The following is an 8,434-nucleotide window of genomic DNA, read 5'->3' as shown; positions in this document are numbered from 1 at the left end:
CTGAGGATATGTTCCAATATCCTACACACAAATCTCTATTTCTCATCTGTTTCTAGGAAAATTCAACCTAAGATGATAGGTACCAGATATGGTCTCAGAAAGTAGATGAAATTTTTGAACTGTCTCACCTCCTGCTGAATGCTGGGGAAAGCTGAGGTCAGTTGGAACCTAATTATAACGGTAGTAAAGCTTCAGCGAAGGTTGAACTGCTAACCCCAGCAGCTCTGCTACAACACAGAAAAGGCTCCAATTAGGAACTAGGACCCTAGGACTAGAGATATCTGGGTCAATACACTTGAGAACATTGAAACCCAAATATAACTGAAGCTGATGGGTCAGGAGAAATGTCTCACCCCTCCTTGTTAAAGGCTAACCAATGCCTCTTGCTTGCGGATTATGCAGTAATCTATTCTTGAAAGACAACACATTGCCTCCTCAGGAAATGCCCCCACCTATCTCCTAGCCACTAAACACTTAGTGAGGGTCAATTCTCAGCTTAACCCACCTGAGGAATTTCTAGACTGCTAAATAAGGGACAGGAACAATTCATTAAAAGAGTGCAGGGATACCCACACAAACTGGTAGGAGCAAAGAATGTATATATGACACAGGAAAATGAGGTTGCACAGTTAAAGAATACAAGATATCAAGATGCACAGGAGAGAGTTTACGTTGGGAAGTATCCTCCCATAATACACAATTTAATATCCTAACAAAGACCTTAAGAGATGGAACTAATACCTGCTAGGATATCTCTTGGCAGCTGGAAGAAAGCTATGGCCCATACTACATGCAATACTAGGTCTATTTGTTCATGAAGGTGAGGAAGAAATCAAAAAGCTCCCAGCAGAAGCGGTCAAGAATGGACATACTTCTCAAAGCAACACTTCTCAAAACAACCACCTGCCAACTCTGTGCTATGGAAGGACCCAGAGAACACAATATTTACCAAGGAAAAAAGAATGTGCTCATGAGAAGGGCAATAACATCATTGTAAATCTCAGTTGTGGCTGTTCCCTTTGGGTCACGATGAAATATAAGAGATGGTTTTAGAGAACCAGGACCTTAGTGGCAGGGGAGATGATAGGATTAGGGAATACAGTGGTCAGATGATGAAACTTTATTGGCAGAAGCAAGGTGAGAATAATTGCCATAACAAACAGAAAGGTTGGAAGGGCAGCAAAGAGGGCCTAATTTCTAGGCAATTATGGAGAAGTTCTCTAAAACATATTTGTAGGTGCAGAATAATAAGAAAAAAAACAAAACAAGCATTGCTAAATATGCCCATAATCAAAAGTGATCAATAGTGGCTTAGCAAAAGTTTGGGACCAGCCACCTCAACAGAAATTCACAATCCTTTATCAGGTGTTCAGATCCAAGTCAATTCTCAGATCTAAAACTGACTGACTGAAGCTGGGTTCCCATGAGGTAGGAATCCAGAACAGCACAGGAAATGTGTACTACAGTGGCCCTACCCTGTCAGTAAAGATTTTAGGGGGCAAGTCTGAGGAGCAGACTTTTTTAGGAAAAAAAAAATTTTAAAAGCAAGATCTTAGGCACACCAAAACACGGATTTTAAAGTAAAGGGCAGGGCTGGGGATATAGAAAAAAGTTTGGAGGCTAGGAATATAACTTAGTAATAGAGTGCTTGTCTATGGCGCGTGCATGCAAGCTGAAGATGGACTGCTGTTGTACCACATCCCATCCAGGGCCAGTCTGTACTTTAGCTCCCTTAGGCTACAAAGTACCACAAACTGGGAGACTTAAAACAACAGAGACTCTCACAGTGCTGGAGACCCAAGTCCAGGTGTTGTCAGGGTCCTACTCTCTCCAGAAACTCCAGGGAAGAATGTCTCCTTCCCATTTCTAGTTTCTAGCATCTAGCTTCTGTCATTGTTAGCAACCCTTGACATTCCTTGGTTTGAGGCAGCATAATGCTAATCTCTGCCTCTGTCTTCATCTGGCCTTCTTCCCTCTGGTGCGTCTATATTACCTTTTTTCTTATAAGAACTCTTGACAATGGAATCAGAGCGGCCTTAATCCAGTGTAAACTCCTCTTAATGATCACATCTGCAAACACCGAATTTCCAAATGAGGACACATTCACAGGTAGCAGGGGTTAGGACTTCAACATGTCCTCTGGAGAACAGAATATAACCCACAACACCCTCAACGGTGAAATGAGAGGAGAATGACAGTGCACTTGGTCATCCACTTAGGATGTAGAAAGAAAAATGGCCCAAGCTAAGGATATACGCACTCTTAAATTCAAGGTGAGAAATCTAGCTGGTTGGACAGGGATCTGGAAGGGGCAAGATTGGAAGGTCAAGTACAAAAACATGTACTCACGATGAAGAGGCATGTGAGCACAATGAGGGTTACAAAGACTCGCCTCTTTTCTCAACTTAGCAACACTCGTAAATGGCCAACCCCACTTCAGATTAAGGATACAGAAGTGAATTTGGAGAAAAAGGGAGTAATTTCGGATGTTTTAGGAGAATAGCATGTAGGACTAGCTATCACCCAGCACCTGCATGAACACCCAACACAGGGCAAGTAGTCAATGAAATGCATGAATAAATGACTCTTAAGTTTTGACTCCTGGTCTTGGAAAGATGCGGTACCATCATCTATTGAACTAGGGAAGGCTGAGGGGAAAACTGCTTTAATGAGGTGAAAGAGGAATTGAAGGAGTTTCCTACATGCTGAGTCTCTCTTACTTCAGGTTTTTTATGGCATTTTAAGAGCTTCCTGGGCCACATGTAGGTACAAACTAAAATATTAGAAATACACTCTCAACCAGTGAGGGCTGTGTCACAGCTAGTGGGTAAATGCCTCAGCCTCCTGCCCCCACTGAAATAATTCTGGGGCACATTTCACACTTTCTCAGAGAATCCCCAACAGGGCAATGGGACAGAGCTCCCTTTGAACATAATGGTAACCATCTCATGAACATATTCTTTTATGGCTTTCTTCATTATCTTATCTCACTTTCACTCACCTCCTTACTTGTGTTGCCTGGAATCCCCTTCCAAGTTAATAATTTCCATAGCCTTTGGCTGCAGAGGATATATAAACTAAGACAAATAATAGTGGAAATAACAGCAGAGCTCGGTGTGCAGATCACACTTACCTAAAATTTTCTCCCTTTTCTGTCCATCAAAATTCATATTCTTTAAAATCTAGATGAAATTCCATCCTTTTTCTCTGGAAATTTTATCTGATAAGCAGTTTGGAGTTAATTTCTCACTTGTTGTACCTTCCTCGGCTCAGGACACTTTTCTTGCCCTGATGTACATACAGTGTACATCCCTAGTTCTCAAACCAAACATATCCCTTCTCTTTTTCTCTAGATTTATTTCCTCTGAGGCTGACATGAGTAGGGATTTCCATTTCTTTGAACTAAAGATTTGGAGATTTGAAGTTGAATGTGGAGGAAGGAGACCATCTGGGCATGTAATCTGTGCAAAACACACAGAGCAGCTTACATTTGAATTCTTCTCTGAAGTCAAACACTACAAATAATGATAGATAACACTATATATATATATTTCCTATGCATATATCTCCAAAGGTAGAAAGACTTGGTCAAGGGAATGAGGACTAGCCATGCTACGCAGGCTCCAGAGCTGGCCTACCTTAGAATAGGGTGTCCCCTGCCCCGGCTCCTGTACTTTGGTCCCTTGCTCCTTGGTCCCTTGCTCCAGTGGGAAGGGATCACATAAATATCCTGTCCATATTGGGCCCCTTGATGCTGAGAGCCACTTCCCAGCCTGGTTCCAATTGCCCTGGCCTGTTTGCCACTGGGACCTGAATGACCAAACCACTTCCCACCACGGCTCCTAGAAGAACTAAATGAAGTCATGAGTGTAACATGCTCCTGCGGGGTAAGTACTCAGTAAGTGGTCCCCTTTCCCAAGGCCTGAACCTTGATCTCTGGGTTGAGGATGCTACCTGTGGGTTATCAGTTCCCTGGGGTACAGGTGCACATTCAGGTCTGTAACTAAATGTGTTTCCATGACTAGGGATGAATCTGTGTAATCAAAGTTTCTGTGTCCATGTTCCTGGTAGTACATTTGTGTAGAGTAGTGCAATAAGGCTGTGTGCCTGAGTATGCATGTGTGTCAGGGAAGACAAGGAATGCAAGTGCATGTGATTTAGTACTGGTGTGTGCCTGAAGGCAAGTGAGTTCTGAGTTGCCAGCAATTGTTGAGGTGACTAAAGGTAGAGTCTAAGTCTGTGAGTATCAAGGGCATGAGCAGGTAAGTGTAAGGATGTGGATCTGTGAGCATGAGCAGCTAGGCAAGAGGTGAGTAGTCAGCCTTGTACATCCTGCCCTGACTTCCAGAGTCTGTTTCTCTTTCTCTTTGCTCAGGCCAGCAGCTAGATGCCCAGGCCCATTGGGCAGGCCAGGGGTGGCTTGAAGGATAAACAGACTGCTGTGGAGTTGGAGCATGTCTGTAAAGCTGTGCTCCTTCTCTGCCTGCTGTATACTTCCTTGTGGTCATCATCCTGTACTTTGACATCTATGCCCATCATCTGGCCCTCTTGAGCCATTCAGTGCCTGCAGCCCTGCCTGTGCCCTCCACCCAGCAGCCAGCAACAGCACCAACTGCTGTCTGCCCAACACCAATGTCCCCACCTCTGGGCTCCCTGAGGTCCCCCGTGCCTGGCTTGACCCCACAGTTCCTGTCCTGCCACCATGTCCTAACTCACCACCTAGTATTGGTGAGCCTGTCTATATTGAGTAGGGCCTGTCTATAGGGGTGGGAAAAGGGTCTTACTAGTGGAAGAATAGAGTCCTGACCCATGGGGGTGCCAAGGATCCAAATCCATTCAAACAGGGATGTTTCTGGAGTCCCATTCCTCACCTCAGGCAGATGGTGTCCCTGGATTCTGGCAAAAGCCCTGATTCTTGACATTGTCCTTCCTGCTGTGGACTGACTGTTGATCAAATTCACCTCACCCACGGTGCAGAGGGAGATCCAGGTGTGCTCCTGGGTAGCCACTACATACCACCTGACTGTACCCAAGCCCAGACAATAACAGTCACCATTCTATTTAGACACTGGGAGCATCACTTACAAGAACGGCTTCACGATGTGGAGGCAGTAGCACCTATGAGATGGCACCTATGTCATCAACCAGCATGGTGAGGACATCTTCAACCCAACCAAGCTGTTCAACATGGGTTTCCTAGAGGCCTTGAAGGAGGATCCTGCCTAGGACTGCTTCATCTTCAGCGATGTGGACCTGGTCCTGGTGGATGATCTCAATCTGCACTGTGGCAGCAAGCAGTCCCACCACTTTGTCATTGCCATGGTCAAGTTTGGCTTCCAGCTGCCCTATGCTGGCTACTTTGGAGGTGGGTCGGGCTTGAGCAAGGCCCAGTTTCTGAGATTCCATGGCTTCCTGAAGAGTACTGGGGCTGAGGATGATGACATCTTCAACTGGATCCCCGTGACTGAGATGAAGATCTCACACCCTCACCTGTGAATAGGCGGCTACCATGTGATCAAGCATGACAGGGACCAGCATAATGAGCCCAACCCCCAGAGGTTTACCAAGATTCTAGACACGAAGCTGATCATGAAGCAGGTCAGGGAGGTGTCTCAGCAACCTATTCACCAACATTGCAGTGGACATTGGGTGGCCCGTCATGGCCCCCTCAAGACTAACACTCATGGATAAAGCCTCTCAGTGCCAAGGATTGCCTGCCAGAGACCTGACCTGCTGCCTGGCTTGTAGCTGTTCTGTAAGGGACCCCTAGGAGTAGACTCTGAGGGTCTTCAGTAGACCTGTCTGCTGCTCCTAAAAGTTTTAGAACCTGCTTTGAGAGGCTTCTAACACCTTTTCTTACCCTACTCCACAGCCAAGGCCCCCTTACTCTCAGGGTCAGTTCAGCCCCTGCACTGCCTCATGAAGTAGCCTAGGCGAGGTCACTCCACCTTTCTGTGCCTCCGTCCCCATCCCCACGGCCTTGAGTTCCCTAAGACCTGGAAGTTTGGGAGATATGACTAGGAGGCAGTATCTCTTCTAGGGGGATTTCTCAGACCTGAGGATCCCCCATGCTCCCAGGGGAGGGGAAACCTTTCTCATTTAAGATTGTAGGGGCAACCGTTGGTACATTGAGAAGTCTTGAGGGGGCCATGACGGGCCACCCAATGTCCACTGCAATGTTGGTGAATAGGTTGCTGAGACACCTCCCTGACCTGCTTCATGATCAGCTTCGTGTCTGAGAAGCAGCCCTAGGAGGAAACCAGAGGGGATGCTGCATTGTCACCTGGGATCTTGGAGTTGGCCTTTGCTTGGAGGTTACAAGGGGAACCTGGATCAGTCAGTCTGGTTCTTGCCTCCCTGTCTCAGAGAGGAGGCGAAACCCCAAAACTGGCTTGAATTTGTACATTGCACAGAAACTTGTGAGGCTTTGGTCAAAAACATAAATGGATTAAGAAAGAAAGAGAGAGAGAGAAGAGAAAAGAAAGAAAGGAGGGAGGGAGGAAGGGAGGGAAGAAGAGAAGAAAAAATACAGACTTGGTCAGAGCCTTCCTCTTTCCAGTGAATCCCTAAAGGATGTACCCAATGTAGAAAAAAAACCAACATAGAGAGCTCTGGCTACTTGGGCTGCCTACCTATAGCCTTAACCTCCAGCCCTAAGTCTCATGATATATCACTTTCTCTAAAAGAGGAGACTGAAAAGGTGAACCCTGGAACATATTTATAAAAGAAGGAGAAAGAAAACCTTGGGTGAGTGGATCTTGTCATGTGGGAGTGGGCCCTGTGTCCAACCATATAGAATAGAGGACACCAGTGTCCTAGGTACATGTATGATTGCAGGAATGGTGTGACTCTGCTTCACATACAATCAGAGAATCGAAAAATTCTGCTCCGTTTGTGTACAATACATTGAATGTCATGTATAGCTTTCTAATGTCATGTATAACTGATTAGAACTAATATAAAAAAGAAATTAACATCAAGTTAAAGTTTCCTTTAAAAGAGAGAGACAGAGACAGAGACAGAGAGACAGACAGAGAGAGAGAGAGAGAGAGAGAGAGAGAGAAGGGAAGCTTTCACCAATGTTCAGAGAGGGCTGTCACAGTGGTCTGTCCACTTACTACTGAAACACAGCAGATAGGGAAGACACCCACAGGAACACACTCATAGGACCTCGCAATACAGTATATGCTGACAGCAGTTTTTCAAGCAATTGGACCCAATTCAGTACTTGACTCTAACTGTCCAGATTAGCAATCCCTCTCTTTTGGAAAAATTGCAAAAGAGAGGTGAAAATGAAGAGCAGACAACTCAAGTGTCTGCCTCTTGAAGAAGACCACACATCTCACGTGTTGTGTCCATTGTTCCTATAAATACAATCCAACGTCACATCACCTCATTTTATTTTTGGCTCAAAAAATAAATCTCCATAGAATCTTCTCTTCTCTGGCATACTATAAAATTCTAAAGAGAAAGAACTGTCATCTATTTCCTTTGTACTCTCCATTATCCTATGTACATGTATGATTGCAGGAAGGCTGGGAAGGATGTGAAAGAAAGAAAGAAAATTCTTTGGATAATAATAATTATGGCAGTTATATTTATTGATGACTTTCTATTTTCTTGGTATTGTTTTAAGTGCTTTACATGATTAGCTAATTTAATCCTCACAAAAGTCCTTTAAGGCATATGCTATCAAAATTCCCATTTTAAAGATGAGGGAATTGAGACTCAGCTCAAGTAACTTTCCTAAACTCTTAGAAACAGAAAGTAGCAGAGACGAGATTTGAATATTCATCCTATACTGCCTGGAAAAAGTGTGGAGTTTACAGAGGAAGAGAAGATGGCAGGGAGGGATAGTCAACAACATGGAGAATATATTAGTCAAGGTTTGGCTAGAGGGACAAAACTCATAGAAGATGCATGCAAAAGTTGTAAAACGTTTTTAGATAAAAAATGATATGCAATTCTAGAAGATGGCTCAGGTCTGAGGTTTGTGGGACAGATAGGAAAAGAAGATTGATGGAAAGGAAAATAATCGCAGGCCCAGTAGCTGTTTCCACTTCCTCCCTCAAGGAAGGTCTAAGCCTTTTAAAGGAGTTCCAGCTGAAAGTCAGGACAACCTAGGATAATCTCCAGGATTATTAACTTAAATTCAGTTGATTAGGACTTTAATCACGAAAGTACAATCTCTTCACACCAGCACCTAGATTAGTGTTTGTATGAGAAAACGTAAATAAAGTGTGATGTTGCAATATCACTATCCTTCAACTCTCCCCCCAAACAGAGCTTCTGCATCCAATCTTAACCAGGAACAGGCTAGGAAGGGGATTCTGAGGACTATTGTTCAGCCTAGCCAATTGATACATCACAAAGCCATCACAGGCTGCAAGGAGATTCTATAAGGTATGAACCAAGGGTTAGATGGGGTGACAGC

At 44.5% G+C, this 8,434-nt stretch overlaps 1 pseudogene; it reads left to right on the top strand.

The window, feature by feature from the left end:
* The first annotated feature begins 4,254 nt into the window (after positions 1-4,254).
* On the top strand, positions 4,255-5,770 carry LOC101970487 (beta-1,4-galactosyltransferase 2 pseudogene; annotated as a pseudogene).
* The last annotated feature ends 2,664 nt before the right edge of the window (positions 5,771-8,434 follow it).

The sequence above is a fragment of the Ictidomys tridecemlineatus genome, chromosome 3 (assembly GCF_052094955.1).
Source record: "Ictidomys tridecemlineatus isolate mIctTri1 chromosome 3, mIctTri1.hap1, whole genome shotgun sequence".
Taxonomy (NCBI): Eukaryota; Metazoa; Chordata; class Mammalia; order Rodentia; family Sciuridae; genus Ictidomys; species Ictidomys tridecemlineatus.
Note: the sequence above shows the minus strand (reverse complement) of the source record. Positions and strands in the feature narration are given on the sequence as shown.